This window comes from Cheilinus undulatus, linkage group 10 (assembly GCF_018320785.1).
Source record: "Cheilinus undulatus linkage group 10, ASM1832078v1, whole genome shotgun sequence".
Lineage (NCBI taxonomy): Eukaryota > Metazoa > Chordata > Actinopteri > Labriformes > Labridae > Cheilinus > Cheilinus undulatus.
In genome coordinates this window covers 7,598,145-7,609,810 of record NC_054874.1, presented here as the reverse complement: position 1 = coordinate 7,609,810, position 11,666 = coordinate 7,598,145, and positions in this window count along the sequence as shown.

Below are 11,666 nucleotides of genomic sequence, written 5' to 3'. Positions count from 1 at the left end.
ATGTCCCAGAAAAGCTGGACCTGGACACTGCTGAGATGTACAGGAGGTGGCTGGGGTGGAGGAGGGGTGTAGCAGTTGCACTGAAATAGAGGACTGTGGATGAGAGAAGGCAAAAACAAAGATCAACTAAAATTGTGCTGAATTTACAAAAAACAGCATGTTTATAGAAAATAAACTATTTATACTAGAGAAATCAAATCTCTAAGTGTGCCAGATACTTTCGAGCATACAGATGTTTGCAGGACACCATGTGACTATAAAAAGTGCAACTCGTGACCTGCAAGAAAACAAGGTGATAGGTTTGGGTAGACAAAATGTCATCATACATCATCACGCACAAGCAGGAAGTGTTGTGAAAGGCAGCAGTCTGGAATATATTATATTGTTTTTGATGTGTGCGCTTTTTAATAAATTTCTGCAAAAGAAGGAAGGATAATGCTGGAAGGAAACTACTCTGGGACACACTGAATGAGAGATAGGTTCCTGTTACTCCTCTGGTTTTATATGCAAAAAGAATTATTGCTCTATCTCATTTGGTTGCAGTTCTACCCACGGTTAAAGATAGAAATACTTTGGGAGCGCTGATACTCCTGCAGGTCTTAAAGGAAAGCAGCAGGATGACTGGACTGAGAGATTGAGGCAGACTGGGCGTCACTCAGAAGTTAAAGGGGACATATTTTACCCTTTCAAGACAAGTTTATAGAGGTATCAGAGGTCCCCAAAACATCCCTGTGACGTCTGTTGCTGAAAAACACTCCAGTACTGGATTTTTGTATGTCAAAAAAAAAAGCTCTGTTTCAGCCCTGCTCTGAACGAGCTGTTCCTATGTCTGTGGCTTTAAATGTCACTGAGCTGTCTGACTCCGCCCCTGACCACGCCCCCCTCAGGAAATGGATGTGGCTTTAGGTGTGGCTCTCCTGATTGATCAGGAGAGGAGGGTGTAACTTTATTCCAAGCGGGGAGGGCCAACCTAAATTGGGGTGGTGCTAACTCCCCAAATGACACCATGAGGGGAAAATCTGAGAACAGCTTGTTTCAGCACAGATTTTCTGAACGGTGGAGAAAGAGGGGGGAATGGAATGGATTTTTCTGGTACTTAAGGGGATTGTGGACAGGCCAGGGGCACATATTTTTATTAGAGAAGCCTCAAAAAGTGACTTTTGCATGATATGTCCTCTTTAAGTGAGAAGATGCCAATACCATCTGATTACCAGAGCAGGGAAAGGGAGGCATGTGAAAAAGGGATTATGAATGAATGACAGACATGTAAAAAAATGATACAGTCTTCCTGTTTAGCTTCATAAAAACTAAACTAAAACAAAGCATTTAGACAAAAGCTAAACAAACAAACCTGCCTAAAAAACATCAAACTAAATTGAAATCGAAAATAACACCTAAAACAATAAAAACTAAAAATTTACTTTTAATCTCTAATCTTAATTGCTTTACTTGTAGTTTTTGTTTACCAGCGTGCTGCGTACCCCACCTGTAGCTGTCGCCTTGTTCTCCTCTATTGATGCTGATTGGTCCGTCCATTCTCAGACTTGGCAGTATCGTTCAGATCTGAGCTTTATGATATGGATGTGCCTGATGACGGACATGGAATCTGCCCAATCAACTGGCCTTGCAAGGTTAGATTTTATCTTTGCAGACTGTCATGGGCCTTTAAACGGCAGCTGGGCCGTAGAATGGTGTTCCCTGTCTCCCTTTACGAGCAGCCTTGCATATAAGCCCTGTATACCTTCTTTGTTTATTATTTTAAAGAACATTAATCACCAGCTGTTTTAAAACTCTAAATGTTTTAGAGCAATGTGAAAATTTTCAGATATTCTGCTGTTGGTTTTAAAAACATTGATTACATGGGTTAACAAACTACTTTCAGGTTGTTTTAATGTCATTAGAGAGTGAGGTAGTACCTTGGAGGTACTTTAAATGAAATGAAATAAAGGTGCATTGGTATCCATTCAGCCTTAGCTTTAGTTTTAGAGCTTGCAGTGAAAGGTTAAAGAGCCTAGTTAAAGAATGTGCCACTAAACCATCACCTACGTCATCTCCTCTTCCAGAATCATCTCAAGTCGTTTGGGAGTTTTCTAGACCTTTCTCATCCACCTGATTCTGCGCCCGATCCCCACCTCTCTCTCCTTCCTGCTGGGATCATCCCTCCAATCACAGGGGTAGGTGAGAGATTAGCTTCTGAGATTTAAGTGCTCACCTCCAAACCCCACCTAATCCCGCCATCTGTCAGAGAGCAGCTAACCCAGCCAAGATTCTCTACACGAGGCTAATTAGACAGCCAGAAAACCTAGATAGGGAGAAAACATCTACCAAACAACACATTTCTGTGTGGTACTGCTGAAGGCGGTGATGGAGGAGACATACCTGCTCAACCATCCTGGAGTCAGGAAGAAGATTCTGGCAGGAGGGACGGGATCGCTGCCACACTTTCCACCTGGGACGAAGGTAGCAAATGACACTTAACCTGATGCCCCATCATTTATGAGACTGGAACTGTGTGTGATGTAAATTGATCTTTGCATAATTTCTTTTGTACTGTAATCAGTGTTCCACTAAAAAGAGTATTTTTAGCCATGTGTTGCTCTGCTCACTCCTATTAGACTCAGATGAATTATTCATGAGGACAAGGGATTTATTCAGTGTCTGGCACTTCCACACAGAGCAAACATTTGGTCAACCAAATTGCAGCATGTTTTTTGGCTCTGTTTCTGTGTTTCTGTTCAGCCACTGATCCGCTGGTCACACACTTTTTTTCTGTCCAAGTCAAATCCAACCATATGGCACCGATCCTGGACACTGTGACAAATATTTTCCATGACAATGTCAGCATCAATTTACGTTTACCTGTGTGTGGGTGTAGAGTCTGTGTGTCCCCTACCAGGTGAGGTGATTCCCACTAGCTCTCACATTAATCAGACCGTTATATCCAATCTGTCGAGCTATAAATAGAGGGGTTACAGGGAGTCAGTGCTATTAACAGAATAATGGTAAAGGCTTTGTAGGCCTCCCACACGAAAACAAACTCATCAAGTAACAAAACCAGCTTGAAAATGGAAATCTATCGATCTATCTACAGTGCTGTGAGAAGAATTTCTCCTTCCTGATTTTTTTTTTTTTTTTTGCATATTTGTCCCACTTAAAGGTTTCTGACCATCAGACTAATTCTATTATTACACAAAAATAACACAAGTAAATACAAAATGCAGTTTTTGAATGGTGATTTCTTTTATTACGGGGAAATGACCTACTAAAATTAATTAGCCCCTAAACCTAAAAACTGGTTGTGCCATCCATGGCAGCAACAACTGTAAGTAATTGTTTGCAATAACTGGCAATGAGTTTTTCACTCGTTTTTTGCAGAATTGTTTTAATTTAGCCACACTGAAGTTGTTTGGTATGAGCGGCCTTTTTAAGGTTATGATACAGCATCTCAGACTTAAGTCCTGACTTTGCCAAGGCCAAGAGGTGGACTTGCTGGTGTGTTCTACTGAATATCCCAAGTGTGCTTGAGCTTAAGGTCATTAACTGATGGCTGGACATTCTCCTTCAGGATTTTCTGGTAGAGCAGAATTCATGGTTCGATTAATTACAGTAACCTCTCAAGGTCCTGAAGCAGCAAAGCAGCCCCAGACACTGCTGCCACCATGTTTGACTGTTGGGATGATAAAATGCTGTGTTAGTTTTACTCCAGATGTAACAGGACAAATGCCGTCCAAAGAGGTCAACTTTTGTTTCATCAGTCCACAGAATATTTTCCTTAACGTCTTGGGGATCATCAGAATGTTTTTTTTTTTTAGACGAATGTGAGACAAGCCTTTTTGTGTTCGTCATGGTTAGCAGTGGTTTCGGCCTTGGAACTCTCCCATGGATGCCATTTTTGCCCAGTCACTTTCTTATTGTTGAGTCATGAACTCTGACCTTAGCTAAGTCAAGTGAGACCTGCAGGTCTTTAGATGTTGTTCTTGGATGAGTCATTGATGCGCTCTTGGAGTCACTTTGGTCGGCCAGCCACTCCTAGGAATGGTTACCACTGTTCCAAGTTTTCTCCATTTGTGGATAATGGCTCTTCGCTGGAGTCCCAAAGCCATAGAAAGGACTTTGTAACCCTTTCAGACTGATAGATTTCAATGACTTTGTTTCTCATCTGTTCCTGATTTTTTTTTAAATGGTGCCATGGTGTGTTGCTTTCTGAGATTGCGCAGCCAACCTTTTCGGCCCAAAACCCCCAAAATACAGGTGCGAGAGGCCCCCACTGTACCTGAAGGTGGTTGAGTCATAGTTGAACAGAGAAAAGCAAAGTCAAGAATAACCATGTGCAGATTTAGGTTTTTTAAACATTACTTTTATTTCAGTATAAATCTCCCCAAATTACCTTCTTTTTATATCACATTTAACCAATTTCATGCACATATTTTTTTTGTCAAAAATAGGTAAAATGTAAAATATGAATAATTTGAAATATTCTTTGTTTTATACAAGGCATCTGGCCAGCCCCCCTCAGTGTATCCCGACCCCCATGTTTGTTTAGCCCACTTCACTTTGTCAGACAGGTTCTATTTAAGGGATTTCTGGATTCAACAGGTCTGGGAATAATCAGGTCTGGGTGGGGATAGTGAAATTGAACTGATCTGTCCAAAAATAGTGGTAAATGAATGATTGAACTTGGGAGTTGGGGGTAGTTTTAACTTTTTCCCATAGGGCTAGGTAGGTTTGGATGGCTTTATTCCCTGAATCAATGAAAACACCATTTAAAAAACTGCATTTTAAAATTAGTCTGGTTATGTTTGTCTGATAAACTGTGAAGTTAATCACTGGTATCCACTGACAGAGCAGAACAAAAATCCAATACAAAAACAAGAAACAGTTTCAAATCCAAGACAGTGGAACATGTGTCATCCAGAGTAACATTATGCCTCTTCTTCTTGGTCTATTTTAGAAGTGTATCAAGAGGAATATTTTTTTAATGGCATTTCTTCTGCATGTATTTTGTATAGGATGGCATGTCATTACTTGCATCTCCTCACCCCCATCCCCTGCCTCCGTCCTTTCTTTCCAGCTGGTTTTCCATTTCCAGACGCTGCTGGACAACTTTGAACGAACGGTAATTGATGACAGTCGACTGGCTGGCAGGCCAGCTGAGATCTTTGTTGGAAAAATGTTTAAGATGGAAGTGTGGGAGACCCTGCTGACGTCCATGAGGATCGGTGAGGTGGCTGAGTTCTGGTGTGATGCTGTTGTAAGTTGAACCACACACTTTACTCTCAGATATAACACTCCTAAGATAGGTCTTAAAAGAAAGAGAATTGTTCCCTGTTCTGATAAATATTAAAGCACCTGCTGAAGCCTTTTGCATTTGCATTGTAAAAACACTACTCTCTGTTTGAATAAAGAGTAGTTTTTCTGTTGTGATCATAATTTGCAAGTAAGATTGTGCCTGTTTCCTGTGTTTTTCTTGTAGAGCTGATTGGCACAGGCTGGCAGCACCAGGGTGTTAGAATGATTATGTGTTTTAATGCCTAATCGCAGGCTTGATTATGTTTTTATTGATGAGTTTATTTTGCAGCACACAGGTTTATACCCCATCGTTTCCAAAGGAATGAGGCTGATCGCTCAAGGGAAAGACCCTCTGGAAGGCCAGAGACACATGTGCGGCATGGGAAACATGTTCCACTATCACTCCACTGGTTTCCCAGAGCTGGACGAGCTAATGAGAACTCCTCAGCCGCTCATATTTATCATGGAGCTGATACAGGTAAGCACCAGTGGCGAGCAACTGCTTGTCACACAGTCCAAAAAAACTGTCTTCTTTCTTGTTTCAGCTTCTCACGATGTAGCGTCTGTAAACAGTTGCTGACAGGAAAAAAAAGCATTATCTTTTCATCCAACCCTCTTCGAGAATTGTGACACTCCTACACACCACATGCTTTTTGATCCACTGACAGAAATGACAAAAGAAAAATCCCACTCTGCCTCAAACCTTCCACTTTGAAATAATATATTATCCAGAACTAGCTTAACACTCTGCAGGAGGCCCAGCAGCTGCAGACGTGAATTCAAGTTCCTCCTTTTTTCCAGTATTTTCACACGCTATTCTTTGAGATGACAAATCTTCAGCGATGGAAGCAGCTTTCAGATTCTGAAGTAAAAGTTACCACAGCGGTGGTTACGTGGCTGCAATATAATTCGTACATTACAATCAACACTTTAGAAATTGCAGATATTTTCAGAAATCTGCATGCTAATGATCCCAAATGAATTTTCCCATCGTTTTTACAGAACTATTTCAAAGTGTGACATTGCAGAGCTTGCTTGCTCTCAAACAGGATTTTGTTTGGGCACAAAAGACATCATACTGTGAAACAATATAATCGCAATCATTTTTTCAAAACCAGGGTGACTTTGCTGTTTGTTCTGTTGCAATGCAAATTGAAACAAAATCACTTATGTTGGTGACTTTGCATAATTCCCTGCATAGTTTTACATAACTTCAACCTGAGCAGGTTTCATCAGCATTATCGTTAAGCAGTTCCTCTTCTATGTGTAATCCAGGCAGGATCACTTTGTCAAGAAATCCACGATTTAGGATTTAGATATTTTTCTTTATTAGCAGTTGTTAATTTTCACTGGTTGCTGTTATCTGGGATCCCTGTCTTTCCACAAGTCTATGTAGAAAGCATCAAGCAGGAACAGCACATTTTCCTGCCTTTCCTGTGCCTACAAAGAAAGCCTGAGACAGGGAGAGAAGCAGCAAAACACCCCAGATTAGAGCAGGCATCATTGACAACATAATGATACATAAGAATAGAATAAGAATAAGAATAAGAATAAAGGAGGAGCTGGGGTGGAGGAGGGTTGCACAAAGCATATTGGCACAAGCATAGTCAAGCTAGAGCAGTATAGATATGGCAGCATGAGTGCGTTTAGCCAATAGCGTGCTTAGGTTGAATAAGCTGGGTGTCAGTTGATGAGGGCTTGCAAGAGATCAGCTGATCTCAATTATATAGTAGCGCTTGGCTCCTTGGCCTGCCTGAACAAACACTATATGCTCCATTTAGGCCTTGTGATTTACTAACTTTGCAAAGACAATGGATAGGCCAGATTCCATGTTTGTTATCAGGCAGATTCACTTTGCAAAGCTCCAGGCTGACATGACTGTGCTGGTCTGAGAATGGACTGATCAGTCAGCATTACTGAAGGAGAATGAGGCAGTTCTTTAGGGGCAGGGTTTAGTTGAACTGTGAGCCGGTAAACAATGGTGACCAGTGTAGTGATGAGCCTAGATGTAGTTATTATATATAAGCAGGTTTTATTATCGGAACTGGATAACATTTCTTCATTGAAAAAAGAGCAATGGGTTACACTGAAGGCTTTTCATGGCAGAAAATATGTTTTTGCCCTGACCGACTTTGGCAGGAGTTTGAATTACCAAGTGGCTCCACTAATAGTTAGTTATACTGTGTTGAATGTGTGCCTACTATAACATGTTTCATAGCTGATTGGCTGTAATGAAAGAGACGGACAGACCATTTGTCCAATCAGCCTTAAAGACATTTTTTAAAGGTCCTGCTCTTCTCAAACACAGGCTATGGGAGGTTTCCCAGATGGATGTGAAATAATATCCAATGTAATGGATATGTGAAACAGTCTATCTGTATCAGCTTAGTGATTTTGCTAAAGCTGGACATGAATTAAATTACACTTTAACTGATAGCCATATATGATATGTGACTCATTCTATGACTCATCCTAACCTTAACCTGACCTTAATCTTCCCCACCCCCAAACCCTGAGTCTGTACCAGTGATTCACACTGTTATTTAAATCAGTTGGGATGACTGTAAGGCATTTTTACATTGGCATTAACAAAGCCTTCTTTTGTACCTTTACAGTTTCTCCAAAATGCCTTTGCTTGTCTTTTAAGATGCACCAATCCTGGCATCCTACCACTGGCTCTCTGTTCATTTCAGATCTAATTTAAGATTTTATCGTCTATTTCTAAGGCTCAGTCTCATTTCTGACTTCCTCCAACTGACTTCTACCCCTGACTGCTCACTTTGGCCAGGGGTAGAAGGGCTTTGGTAACAGAGGAGACAAAGAATCTGATGGCCACTCTAACTGAGCTCCAGAAATCCTGTTTTCAGATGGGACAAAGTTCCAGAAGGACAACCATGAGAGTAGCCCTCAGCTGATCTGGGATTAAGGCAGAGTGGTTAGATTTATTCAACCTTTATTTAACCAGAAGAAAATTGGCTGAGATGGAGACCTCTTACACATGATGGAGGCCTCTCCTCAGTGTGCTGCAGGGAAAAAAAAAACAATTAAACAAAGATCATTCATGCTTATGAGATGATAAAATCCAACAAAGATTATTTATGCTGTAGAGATGCTGAACTTCAACAAAGCTAATTACGGGTTATGGGATGCTCAACTTTAAGAAAGATTTGTCATGTTTAAAGATACTGAAAAACAAAGACTTTTTGTTGTCATGAGATGCTAAGCTTCAACAAAGATTATTTGTGCTTATGAGATGCTGAACTTCAACAAAGATTATTTGTGCTTATGAGATGCTGAACTTCAACAAAGATTATTTGTGCTTATGAGATGCTGAACTTCAACAAAGATTATTTGTGGTTATGAGATGATCAACTTCATCAGAGATTATTTGTGCTGTAGAGATGGTAAACTCCAACAAAGATTATTTGTGGTTATGAGATGGTTTACTTCAACAAAGTTTATTTGTGGTTATGAGATGGTTAACTTCAACAAAGATTATTTGTGGTTATGAGATGGTAAACTCCAATAAAGATTATCTGTGGTTATGACATAGTGATGGTTACCTTCAACAAAGATTATTTGTGGTTATGAGATGGTTAACTTCAACAAAGGTTATTTGTGGTTATGAGATGATAAACTTCAACGATTGATTTCCTGGTGTAGAGATGCTGAAGTTCAAACAAGCTTATTTGAGCTTGTGAGATGCTAAACTTCATCAAAGATTATTTGAGCTTATGAGAAGATCAACTTCAACAAAGATTAATTTCCTGGTGTAGAGATGCTGAAGTTCAACCAAGATTATTTGAGCTGTAGAGATACTGAACTTCAGTTTAGCTTATTCTTGGTTAAGAGATGTTTACCTGTAACTAAGATTAGTCATGTTTAGAGATACTTAACTGTACGATAAACTTCAACAAAGATTATTTATGCAGTAGCGATGCTGAACTTCAACAAAGCTAATTACTGGTTAAGGCTTGATCAACTGTAACAAAGATTTGTCACGTGTAGAGATGTTGAACAACAAAGACTATTTGTGCTTCTGAAAGCCCAACCGGAATTTGCAGAAACCTCCATGGGAAAGCCAAGTGGACTTTTAAGTGTTGTGCATTGAGGAGAGGTTTGGTCACTTCTCTTACAAAGGCCTGTCTTCCCTGACTGCTCAGTTTGGCCTGGCGACCACATCTTGGAAGAGGCCAAACTTCCTTCATTTGAGAATTATGGGGGTCACTGTGCTCTTGGGCACCTTCAGTCAAAAGTCATCCATATTTACCTTTTTGCTGTCCTCTTATTTCCTTCAGTCTATAACATCCACCAATCCAACATAAGTTCTTTATTTCTGTGGTTAATAGTTAAAATCCAAAATAAGATAAAACAGTTTTAAATGCAAAGTGTTGGAATTTTAAAACTGGATTAAAAGAATGTGATTAGCCAGGAATTCTGAGGTGAAACATGACTAAAGGTTTCATCTGTCCACAGCCCCTTGTTTTTAGTTTCTTCTCCTTCTGCCAGTCTTAATACTCTCCACTACAGACAGTTCTGATGTATTGCACTCACCTCCTGCTCCTGCTGCTTCTAGGTGGGCGACCCCCTGTCCTACCACAGAGAGTCCTGGATGATGGAGAAGGATGAGAAGCTGCAGACGGTGCCAGTCCTCCACATGCAGGGCAATGAACTGGTCAAGCAGAGACGATTCAGAGATGCTGCCAGCAAATACAAAGAGGCCGTCCTGCTGCTGAAAACAGTCCAGTCCAGAGTGAGTGAATGGCGGAGGCAGCAGGGTTGCGAATTGTGAGATCGGCTCAGGATGTTGGGGAGGTTTTAGGACGTGCATCTGCCTCTCTTTCCTTTGGGAAATTCTTAGTCTCTTGTTTTGCTCTGCTTTACTGATCCCTGATTACAGGAAGCAAGGTGGGGGCTGGAGAGAAAATAGGAGAGCTATGGAGGTGTTCTAGGATGAGCTTAGAAAGTCGGAAGAATACAGAGGGGAGAACATGTGTATGAGATGCACTGATAAGAGAGAGTTGATTTGGCAGCTTCAGACATGTTAACAAGTTTTTATGTTGTAGGCCCTCAGATACTTGGCCTGTGTGCAAACAGCTTGTAAAGCTCTGTCAGGCAAAGATTGGTGTCCCAGTGCCATGATATGTTTAAATCAGTGTGAAAATATTCAAACCTACGGAATTCACATAATTTATTAAAATATGTGTAGGGGATGCCAAGAAACATAACAGCAGCACTGATCATGTTCTTGTTTTCCCATCTGTGCATGTGTGTAGGAGATGCCGGGTGATATAGACTACATTAATCTGGGTCGAATGATCATCCCCCTGGAGTTAAACTACTGCCAGTGCATGCTGGAGCTGGAGGAGTATTATGAAGTTATAGAACACACTACCGAACTGCTGGAGAAGCATAAAGGTAAGTCATTTGGATGTGCAAAATGTGTGCGATTGTTGCTCCCTGCTAGGGGGTTTAAAACAAATTTTCAGGATGCAGGTAGCCTTGTTATGTCTGCACCATGCATGGACAGAGAATATTGTCCAAGACATGGGTGGATATGGTTCAAATCCAGCCTTTGGCTCCTTTCTTTCATAATTCCTCACTGCCTCAGTCCCATTTCCAACTCTGCCCTACCTATAACAGAGGCAAACTCCTGAAATAAATCTTGAAAAAAGAAAATTATTTATATATTTTAGAGAGATTTGATACTTTTTTAAATTAGGGTCAGCTACCTCAAATTCACGCAGTTGCATCACTGGGATAAATAAGCCAATTAGGATGCAAATATGATGAGTTAAAGTTAGCTTATATGATTAAAGCAGCCAAAATAGCTAACTTGGCCTTGAATGAAAACAATTTCGATTACAGGGATAAAAGAGTGCCAGGCTGTCTGTCTGTATGTCCAGACTTTTTGCTAAGCTAAGCTAATGTCTCCTTACTAAAGATTTGACTTTGAGAGCCTTGAGTTAGAGCACTGGTTCTCAACTTGGGGTCGGGACCCCGTTGGTGGTGACAAGACACTCAGAGGGGGTCTCAAGATGCCTTAAAAAGATAGAATATTTTTTAAATGTACACTTTTGCCACTTTACACCAATTTTGCCAGATTTCAACCCATTGTCATTACTTTTTTCCCACCAATTTTGTCAATTTTAACAAATTTTAAACTTAAAAAACATTTTTTGTCAGTTTTAAACCCTTTCTACTACTTTTTTTCTGCCTGTTTTTGCCACTTCTAAACCACTTCTTGCCACTATCCACCTATTGTTGGCTCTGTTGACCCATTATTGCCAATATTTACCCCTCTTTACCAATTTTTAGGCCATATTTCACAATTTAATATGCCAATTTTTGCCACTTCAACCCATTTCTGCCTTAGC